The 11529-nt window shown below is 46.7% G+C and overlaps 1 pseudogene; it reads right to left on the minus strand.

The window, feature by feature from the left end:
* Nucleotides 1-245: 245 nt before the first annotated feature.
* LOC148152278 (uncharacterized) lies at nt 246-1893 on the minus strand (annotated as a pseudogene).
* Nucleotides 1894-11529: the final 9636 nt, after the last annotated feature.

The following is an 11529-nucleotide window of genomic DNA, read 5'->3' on the forward strand; positions in this document are numbered from 1 at the left end:
AGAGAGCACAAGAGAGAGCAAGAGTCTCTGAGTCTCTGGGTGTGTGAGAGAGAGAGACAGGGAGAGCACAAGAGAGGGTGACAGAGTCTCTGAGTGTGTGTGTGTGTGTGAGAGAGAGAGAGAGAGAGAGAGGGCACAAGAGAGGGCCTCTGAGTGTGTGAGAGAGTGTGGGTGTGAGAGTGTGGGTGTGTATGCCTCTAAGACTGCCTGTGTCTCTTTAGAAAGCTCTTCATACTATTCAGATCTTCCCTCTATCATAGGCTCATTCAAATCCACACTCTGAGGACTGTCACATGACAGCAGTGCTTAGCATATACCGGTTTAACCAGTCCCCTTACACATCACTCCCAGACGATTAGCAAATCAAATTTACTGCGTTTTGCATCTGTCACAAACTGGTCATGTGACAGTGTCTTATATCGAGGGAGGTCAGCTGGTTGTCTGTTGTCATCAGGAGTTGGACAGTGACAGGTGACACATGGCTTTGGGACAGACACAGCTCCGCTAACTGCACCAGAGAGGCAGGCTGCTCCAGAACCTTCTGGAAAAGCCTGTCCAGATTCATGAGGATGTTGATGAGGGATAGCTTCTCCAGCCTCGGTGACCCCTGCAGAGCGGAGATCATGGCTGTTCCCAGGGAGAGCTGGAAACTGCGAGGCATCGGGGTGGAATCGAAAAGCCGCAAACTGAAATCCTTTAAGTGGGGAAAATGCCAGTTTATGGGAAGCAAAAAGCTCTCAACTGGCTGCTGGTCATCATCTTCACCATCACTGTCCTCGTTTATCAGGGCGGAGCTACAGTTCTGTGGAGGAGGATGCAGTAGAGCCTGGAAGACACGGAGACTGGGACAGAGTTCCAGGATTCGGCTGACAGAAGTTTCTAGATGGTAATGGAAGTTCTGAAGGGAAAGAAAGTGGAGACGACAGCCCAGGCAGGAGAAAATCGGGATCATCTCACTCAAAGTCCTCTTGGCGTCGCCAGTGCAGTCCACAGTGAGGTGGGTTAGCTGTTTCCAGGAATTAAAGCACTGCAGGTCCCTTATCTCATCATCCAGGGAAACTCTGGCTTCGACAACCTCTCTGCAGATGGATGTCACGATGGAGAGGTCTTGCCCTGGACCTACTTCTAACTGTCTGAGACTGAGCGCTGTCTGTGAGGGGCCATCTCCTGGTGTCACTCTGAGGCCTAAGGCCTTCTCCAGACAGGGGAAGCCTTGGCTGTGCAGAAACTGCTGGCCTTTCCCAAAGAGGCGCCTGTGGATCAGAGTTAGTGCTTCCGCGAGGAAAGTGGGAAAGATGTACTCTAACCTGGGGAGAGCTAGCAGGAGAAAGGCCACAATAGTCACCTGATGCTCAGTGGAGTCCGGACAGAGCTGAATGCCCTCAGTCAGGAGCTTGCCCAGCTGCAGGGGGTTAAACGCTGCCCGGCTCTGATCATACACCAAGTGCAGCAACGCCAAGGAGGTCACTGCTTTACACATTGAGACATCCAGCTCTCTCAGCTCCTTGCAAGTACATCCAATAGCTGACAGCACCTGGAGGTTACACTGGGTACCTGACAGAGTCAGCTTACGGAGGCGTGGCAGACACTCGATCAGATCCACCAGGAGAGATGATTGGATCCTGCTGCATCCATGTAAATCGAGAGAAGTTAGACCCTGAGGGATGGAGAAAACACCAGACTGTCTACAGATCAATCTCATATAGACATCTATATTCATACAGCATACACGAGACTTTCACCAATGATTGAATACCATAACACCCACTTCCTCATTCGAACCCTGACTCCATCTCCCACATTCCCACTCTCCTATTCCCACATTCCCAACCCCAACTCCATCCCCATGCTTCCACTGTTCCATCTCCCTCATTCCCAACCCCCATCCCAACACCGTCATTTTCACCATGGCCTAGTGATATTATCACAAGGTGATTAATCCAGACACCCAGGGCAGCTATGGGGACCCAAGTTCAAAGCCCACCACAGCAGATGATAGAATTTGAATTCAATAAATATCTGGAATTAAGAGACGAGTGACGACCATGAAACCATAGTCGATTGTGGGGGGTCAAACCCATCTGGTTCACTAATGTCTTTTAGGGAAGGAAATGTACCTGGTCTGGCCTTTGTGTGACTCCAGACCAATGTGATTGCTGAGTAAGGAATACTGGCCTAGCCAGCAACACCCACATCCCATAAACAGGAAGAAAAGCCCACTCCCAACCTCCATATTCCCACCTGATCCCAGTATCATGATTCCCACTCTCCCATTTCTCACACTCACTCCATTGCCATCATTCCCACACTCCCAAGCGGACTCCCAGACACAGATGGTCTGTTGGTTTTTATTGCAAGGGGATTGGAGTGTAGGAGTAAAGCATTCCTGCTTCAAAGGTACAACGTTGTGGTGAGACCACACACTTGGAGTACTGTGCTTCTCCAAATTTAACAAAGAATATTGGTAAAGGATAAAGGCTCACTACACTGGTCCCTGGAGGCGGTGGGGAGGCTAAGTAAACTACTAAATTCTCCAAAGTTTAGAAGAATGAGAGGCAATCTCATTGAAACAGCAGCATTTATTGCCTGTCCCTAGTTGCCCCTTGAGAAGGTGGGGGTGAGCTGCCTTCAAGAATCGCTGCAGTCCATGTTTTGTAGCTTGATCCACAATGTCCTTAGGGAAGGAATTCCAGGATTGTGACCCAGTGACAGTGAAGGAACAGCAATATATTACCAAGTCAAGATGGTGAGTGGTTTGGAGGGGAACTTGTGGGGGATGACGTTCTCCTCTATCTGCTGCCCTCATCCTTCTCAATGGAAGTGGGTGTGGGTTTGGAAAGTGTCTCTGGTGTGCCGTGCATCTTGCAGATAGTACACACTGCAGCTATTGAGCATTGGTGGTGGAGGGAGTGGATGTTTCTGAATGTGGTATCAATCAAGCGGGCTGCTTTGGCCTGGATGGTGCAAGCTCCCTGAGTGTTGTTGGAGCTGCACCCACCCAGGCAACTGGGGAATATTCCATCATACTCCTGACTTGTGCCTTGGAGATGATGGACAGGCTTTGGGGAGTCAGGGGGTGAGTAACTCGTTGCAGTATTCCTAACCTCTGACCTGCTCTTGTAGCTACTGTGTTTATGTTGCAGGTCAGTAGTAACCCACAGGATGTTAATTTGGAGGGGAAGTCAGTGATGCTAACACCTCTGAATGTCATGTGGCAATGATTAGATTTTCTCTGGTTGGGGATGGTAATTGTCTGACCGTCACGTCAGACCATATTACTCACCATTTTGTCAGTGCAAGCCTGGATATTGTCCAAGTCTTGCTGCTTTTGGCCATGGAATGCTCTAGTAGGAGTGTCATCTTCGGTGAACATCTCCACTTCTGACCTTACGGTGGTGGGATGGTCATTGATGAAGCTGCAGCCTGAATACAACTGACCACCAGCATTTTCAGGTTCACGTCCTTTTTATTCAGAAATTGCTGGAGAAACTCAGCAGGCGTGGTGGCATCTGTTAACGCTTCAGGTCCAGTATCCTTTCTCCTCTGAAGAAGGATCTTGCACTCAAAATATTGACTCTGCTTTCACTCCACAGATGCTGTCAAACCTGCTGAGTTTCTGTTTTCAGATCTCCTGCAGCCTCAGTTCTTTGTGGCTTTTTTTTTAAAAGGGTCTGTTTTAATACATCAGCTTCAATGTTGCTGGCAGGTCTGTTACGTGGGACTTCAGCTAAAACCACCTGGACGTACGTGTACATTACATCGACAGAATTCCCTCCCCAACCCTCTGTCACTTCATATCTGCGCTTGGTTTTCCTTAACTCACCCATATTTATCTGAAAGTCGGTTCATGATGTTCTGACGTTTTGTTACTCAGAGCTTCCCCACCACTGAGGTTAAATCAAACTAGGAGAAGGAAATGGCACCTCACTCAAGTGTGAACCACAGGTGAGCAAGCACTGTGATTAGTTTCTGGACAAAGCCTGCAGTCACAGAGTCCTAGAGATGTACAGCAGGGAAACAGACCATTCGGTCCAACCTGTCCATGCCAACCAGAAACCCAATCTAGTCCCACCTGCCAGCACCCGGCCCATATCCCTCCAAACCCTTCCTATTCATATACACATCCAAATGCCTCTTAAATGTTGCAATTGTACCAGCCTCCACCACATCCTCTGGCAGCTCATTCCATGCGTGTACCACCCTCTGATCCGCATCCACGAACATCAACTAGCCACGAAACGACACGACCAGCTATCCCTAGTAGCCACACACGCAGACGACAAGCAACATGAATTTGACTGGGACAACACTACCATTATAGGGCAAGTGAAACAAAGAACAGCCAGGGAATTCCTAGAAGCATGGCACTCATCCACAAACTCCATCAACAAACACATTGACCTGGACCCAATATACCGGCCACGACAGCAGACAGCTGAAACTGACAACCGGAAGCGACAGGGACAGGCCACTATAAATGCCGGAGGAAACACCACAGAAGCGCTTCACAGGAGGCTCCCAAGCACTGAGGATGTCACCTTGACAGGGGACGAAACATTTGCAACAAAAACTTCCAGCTCGGCGAACAGAACCACAGCATAATTACCTCTCTAGGGCATCATAGGTTTGCTCTATTTCTAAAGCTCTTATCCATTTATCAAAATTACTTTGATACTTTCAACTCAATATAGGTTTGACCAGGGTCCCTCCTTAGATTCCTGGAACATTGTCTATGGGCTTCTGGTACAATCTCATATGCACTTAAGATGGCTTTTTTCACCTCCTCAAATTCCCCACACACCTCCTCTGGTAGTGATGCAAAGACCTCACTCGCCCTACCTACAAGTTTTGTTTGGATGAACAAACCCCATATGATCACTGGTCACTGCATTTGTTTAGCCACTTTTTCAAATGAGATGAAAAAGGCTTCCACATCCTTCTCACCAAATTTAGGCAATGCTTGGATATTCTTAAACAGCTTCTCATCAGGCTTTCATCCACCATGGGTTTGCTCATCCTCACTAGACCTGCCTACAGCCTTCATCTCCATCCTTTTAAGCTGACTGTTCTTCCTACGTCCTTACCTACCATCCCACCAACCTCCAGATACATCGTATCATCCTTCCTCATTTCCGCCACCTCCAATCAGACCCCACCACCAAGGATATATTTCCCTCCCCTTCCCGGAAAGACCACTCCCTCTGCGACTTCCTCGTCAGGCCCACACCTCCCACCAATCCAACCTCCACTCCCGGCACCTTCCCCTGCAACCGCAAGAAATGCAAAACTTGCGCCCACACCTCCCCCCTCACTTCCCTCCAAGGCCCCAAGGGATCTTCCATATCTGTCACAAATTCACCTGCACCTCCACACACATCATTTACTGCATCCGCTGCACCCGATGTGGCCTCCTCTATATTGGTGAGACAGGCCGCCTACTTGCGGGACGTTTCAGAGAACACCTCTGGGATACCCGCACCAACCAACCCAACCAGCCTGTGGCTGGATACTATAACTCCCCCTCCCACTCCACCAAGGACATGCAGGCCCTTGGCCTCCTCCATCGCCAGACCATGGCAACACGACGCCTGGAGGAAGAGCACCTCATCTTCCGCCTAGGAACCCTCCAACCACACGGGATGAATGCAGATTTCTCCAGCTTCCTTATTTCCCCTCCCCCCACCTTATCTCAGTCCCAACCCTCAGATTCAGCACCACCTTCTTGACCTGCAATCTTCTTCCTGACCTCTCCGCCCCCACCCCCTCTCCGGCCTATCACCCTCACCTTAACTTCCTTCCACCTATCGCATTCCCAATGGCCCTCCCCCAAGTCCTTCCTCCCTACCTTTTATCTTAGGCTGCTTGGCACACCCTCCTCATTCCTGAAGAAGGGCTCATGCCCGAAACGTCGATTCTCCTGCTCCTTGGATGCTGCCTGACCTGCTGCGCTTTTCCAGCAACACATTTTTCAGCTTTGATTTCCAGCATCTGCAGTCCTCACTTTCTCCTAAAATAGGGCAGAGTCAATATGGTTTCATCAAGGGTGGTCATGCCTGACAAATCTGCGAGAAAATCTCTGAGGAAAAGTTGAAGTTATATATTGGAGGAAGGCTAATTTTGATGGTATTAGGCAAGAACTTTCAAAAGCTAATTGGGGGCAGTAGTTCGCAGGAAAAGGGACAGCTGGAAAATGGGAAGCCTTCAGAATAGAGATAACAAGTGCCCAGAGACAGTATATTCCTGTTAGAGTGAAAGGAAAGGCTAGTAGGTGTAGGGAATACTGGATGACTAAACAAGTTAGTGACGAAGGATGTTGTAGGTTACAGAGAGACACAGATACGTTGCAGAGCTGGGCTGGGAGGTGGCAAATGGAGTTTAATGCGGACAAGTGTGAGGTGATTCACTTTGGTCGGAGTAACCGGAATGCAAAGTACTGGGCTAATGGTAGGATTCTTGGTAGTGTAGATGAGCAGAGAGATCTCGATGTCCAGGTATACAGATCCCTGAAAGTTACCACCCAGGTTGACAGGGTTGTTCAGAAGGCATACAGTGTTTGAGCTTTTATTAACAGAGGGATCGAGTTCCAGAACCATGATGTTATGCTGCAGCTGTACAAAGTTCTGGTGCGGCCGCACTTGGAGTATTGTGTACAGTTCTGGTCACCGCATTATAAGAAGGATGTGGAAGCTTTGGAAAGGGTGCAGAGGAGATTTACTAGGATGTTGCCTGGTATGGAGGGAAGGTCTTACGAGGAAAGGCTGAGGGGCTTGAGGCTGTTTTCGTTAGAGAGTAGAAGGTTGAGAGGTGACTTAATAGAGACATATAAGATAATCAGAGGGTTAGATAGGGTGGACAGGGAGAGCCTTTTTCCAAGTATGGTGACGGCGAGCACGAGGGGACCCAATTTTAAATTGAGGGGTGATAGATATAGGACAGATGTCAGAGGTAGTTTCTTTACTCAAAGAGTAGTAAGGGTATGCAATGCTTTGCCTGCAATGGTAGTAGATTCGCCAACTTTAAGTACATTTAAGTCATCATTGGACAAGCATATAGATGTATATGGAATAGTGTAGGTTAGATGGGCTTCAGATTGGTATGACAGGTTGGTGCAACATCAAGGACCGAAGGGCCTGTACTGCGCTGTAACATTCTATGTTCTAATGTCCTATGTTCTAAGTTGAGGTTTTGGTTAAGAAAAAGAAGGAAGCATATGTCAGTTATAGAGAGATCGAGTGAACCCTTAGAAGAGTATAAAGAAGTAGGAGTATACTTAAGAAGGAAATCAGGAAGGCTAAAAGGGGACATAAGGTTAAGGGGAATCCAAAGGATTTTTATAAAAACATTAAGGACAAAAGGGTAACCATGGAGAGAATAGGAGCCCTTGAAGACCAGCAAGGCAGCCTATGTATGGAGCCACAGGAGTTGGGGGAGATACTAAATGAGTATTTTGCATCAGTGTTTATTGTGGAGAAGAACATGGAAGATATAGAATGTGGGAAAATGGATGGTGACATCATGAAAAACATCCATATTACAGAGGAGGAGGTGCAGGATGTCATGAAATGCATAAAAGTGGATAAATCCTCAGGACCTGACTCTGTGGGAAGCTAGGGAAGTGATTGCTGGACCCCTTGCTAACATATTTGTATCATCGATAGTCACAGGTGAGATGCCGAAAGTTTAGAGGTTGGCTTGCATGTACCACTATTTAAAAAAGGTGATAAGGAAAAACCAGGGAACTATAGATCAGGGAGCCTGACGCTGGTGGCGGGCAAGTCGTTGGAGGAAATCCTGAGGGACAGGATTTACGTGTATTTGGAAAGGCAAGGACTGATTAGGGATAGTCAACATGCCCTTGTGCGTGGGAAATCATGTCTCAGTGAGTTTTGATAAGATTTGTGGTTCTGGATATACATTTCCTTGCTGAGCTGGAGGATTCATTTTTCAGATGTTTTGTCACCATAGTAGGTAACATCAGCAGCCTCTGGTGAAGCGCTGGTATTATGACCCACTTTCTATTTATGTGTTTAGGTTTCCTTGTGTTGGTGATGTCATTTCCTGTAGTGGTGTCATTTCCTGTGGTGATGTCATTTCTCATTCTTTTTCTCAGAGGATGGTAAATGGGGTCCAAGTGATTATGATAGAGTTCCAGTTGGAATGCCATGCTTTTAGGAATTCTTGTGCGTGTCTCTGTTTAGCTTGTCCTAGGATAGATGCATTGTCCTAGTCAAAGTGGTGTCCTTCCTCATCTGTGTGTAAGGATATTAGTGATATTCGGTCATGTCTTTTTGTGGCTAGTTGGTGTTCATGCATCCTGGTGGTTAGTTTTCTGCCTGTCTGTCCAAAATAGCGTTTGTTGTAGTTCTTGTAAGATATTTTGTAAATGGCGTTCATTTTTCTTGTCTGTATCGGGTCTTTCAAGTTGACTTGCTGCTGTTTTAGTGTGTTGGTGGGTTTGTGGGCTACCATGATGCCAAAGGGTCTGAGTAGTGTGGCAGTCATTTTTGAGATGTCTTTGATGTAGGGGAGAGTCGCTAGGGTTTCTGGACATGTTTTGTCTGCTTGTTTGGGTTTGTTGCTGAGAAATCTGTGGACTGTGTTCATTGGGTATCCGTTCTTTTTAATTATGCTCTTCATAGTTCCTCTGTGCTGCAGTGTGTGGTGGTTCATTGGAATAATGTTCTAATGCATCTTCATTTCTGGATGTTGGGATGATTGCTTCTGTAGTTCAATATTTGGTCCGTATGTGTTGTTTTCCTGGAGACGCTGGTTTGAAGTTCCCCATTGGTTGTTCACTCTACTGTGACATCTAGGAACGGCAGCATGTTGTTGTTTTCCTCTTCTTTCGTGAATTTTATGCCATTAAGGGTATTATTGGTAGTCTTGAAGGTTTCTTCTAATTAGATTTGTTTAGTGATGACAAAGGTGTCATCCACGTAACGGACCCAAAGTTTGGGTTGGGTGTTTGGCAGAGCTGTTTGTTCGTGTCTCTGCATTACTGCCTCTGCTAAGAACCCTGATATCGGAGATCCGATGGATGTTCCGTTGGTTTGTCTGTAGGTTTTGTTATTTAAAGTGAGGTGCGTGGGAAGGCATACGTCCACTAGCGTGACGACATTGTCCTTGCTGATGAAGTTGGTGGTGTTTGCTGTATGTGTCTTTGGTTCTTCTAATAGTGTATCAGTGTTTCCTTGGCCAGGTTAATGTTGATGGATGTGAAAAGGGCTGTTGCATCAAAGGAGACCATTATTTCATCCTCTTCTATCTTGGTGTCTTTGGTGTTCAGGAATTCTTGGGTGGAGTCAATGGAGTAGCGTGAGTCTTCTACTAAGTGTTTTAGTCTTTGGTGTAGTTCCTTGGCTAATCTGAACTTTGGTGTTCCAGGTAGTGAGACTGTGGGTCTGAGGGGGGGCTCCTGGTTTTTGAATTTTGGGTAATCCATAGAAGAGTGTTGCGTTGGATCCATCTGGTTTCATTTTTTGGAAGTCTGTCTTATTTAATTCTCCAGATTTGTGATGTTTTTTGAGTGAGGCTGTGGTTTGGTTCTCTAATTGTGGGGTCAGGTATATCGCCACCTGTTGGTAAGTGTCAGTATCTTCAAACAGTGCGTTTGCTTTCTCAATGTAATCTGTTCAGTTTAAAATGACTGTCAAGCGTCCTTTGTCTGCCGACAAGATAACAATGTTTTTATCTTTTTTGAGTCCTTCTAAAGCTTTCCTTTCTTGCGTATTGAGTGTGTTTCCTTCCTTTTTTCCTGTTAAATGGTGGTGTGACTGTCTGTCTGATGGTTTGCTAGGTTTCTTCTGTGAGTTGGTTGTCTTTCAGTGTTGTTTCTAATGCTGCTCAGAAATCTTTCTTGTGTGCCTCTCGGAAGTTGTAATTTAATCCTCTTATTAAGACCACTTTTCAGTGTCTGTTAAGGGTTGGTCAGATAAGTTTTTATCCACATTCCTAGATTGTCTGCACTGTTATTTTGTGAGTTTGTTAAGTTATTTTTCTGCAGCTCTATATTTTTCATTTTCTGTGTTCATTGCTGTCTAATGTCTATGGCTTGTTCTAATGTGTCTGTCCATTCATGGTCTGTAGCATTAGCCCAATGGGGCTATAAGTTTGGGGTGGAAGGCTGTCTGCTTGGCAGCTGTACCCACCTGCCCATTACTTTGGAAACTGTATCAGTTGCCTCAGCGTGAGCCAAACATCTTGATACCTGCCAGATTGATTGGACAAAACAGCGTTACCATAACACCACCCCGTGGGGGTTAAAAATCCTCTATGTTCCCACAAGACTCCATAATCATGGGTGACACCAGAAGCACAACGAAGAGCCAGTGTTTATTAGCAGATGTTCCTTTTGCAAGGACACAAGCATGTCGATTCCCCACATTAGCTCCAAGGTAACATTAAAGACACATCACTCCCCACTGGCTCCATTTCTACAGTTAAAGCAATGGGAAATTTTGTCCCTGGGAAATTTTGCCTGTCCCCATTTCCAGGGTCCCCTCGGGAAAGGGTTACACAGCATTTGGGATGGTGAGGGCACTGGATATAATTGGTTTTACGTGTAACTTGCATTGTGGTTCACTCTGGTTCTGGCCATCCCAATAGAAAACCACCGCTCACCTCATTTGCGACTGGAAATTCCTGGACTAGTTCATGGTGTTTGTCTGGATCATGTCAGTGACACCAGGAGGAAAACATTGCAAAAGCACAGGGTTAAACAAAGGTGAATCAGCTTCTCAATTTTTTTCTGATGTATACTACTTCCATCAGCCAGATAACCACATCTTTCAGTCTTGTAACACAAGCCAGTCACATTCAGGCTACTCCCAGAATTTTGCTGCGTTTACATCTGTGTCACCCTTGGGCATATTGAGCAAATTGGGGCAGTTTGTTCTGCGGTGAGGGGCATGCTTCATTAACATAACTCTAATTCCCGGGATGGGCCCTGGTTTAGGACGGCACAGGTCACTCATCCCCATGATATCGGCTATGAAGACTGGATGCTTCATTTTCAAAAGCAGGTTTGTAATTGGGGGATGGGGGGATGTGCTAGGGATAATGTGGAGATGTTAAGGACTGAGCGGATATCCAGGAATAAAATTCCTATCCTCGTCCCTATCAGAGTCACCCCCATCCTCAAATGGTTTGGAATGCCAGATGTTAGGGTGGCACTGTGGCAGCACTGCTGCCTCACAGCGCCAGAGACCCGGGTTCAATTCCCACCTCAGGTGACTCTCTGTGTGGAGTTTGCACATTCTCCCCGTGTCTGTGTGGGTTTCCTCCCACAGTCCAAAGATGTGCTGGTTAGGGGAATTGGCCATGCTAAATTGCCTGTAGTGTTAGGTGAAGGGGTAAATGTAGGAGAATGGGAGACGCTTCGACGGGTCAGTGTGGACTTGTTGGGCCGAAGGGTTTGTTTCCACACTGTAAGTAATCTAATATGCTCGGGATTTCGAGTAGAATCTAAGTTCTTTATTTTACAGTATTGATGCTTTAACCCTGTTTGTATATTCCTCAGCCTTAGTGACC

The sequence above is a fragment of the Chiloscyllium plagiosum genome, unplaced genomic scaffold (genome assembly GCF_037043375.1).
Source record: "Chiloscyllium plagiosum isolate Xiang-an unplaced genomic scaffold, Cpla_swu_hap1 HiC_scaffold_1, whole genome shotgun sequence".
NCBI lineage: Eukaryota > Metazoa > Chordata > Chondrichthyes > Orectolobiformes > Hemiscylliidae > Chiloscyllium > Chiloscyllium plagiosum.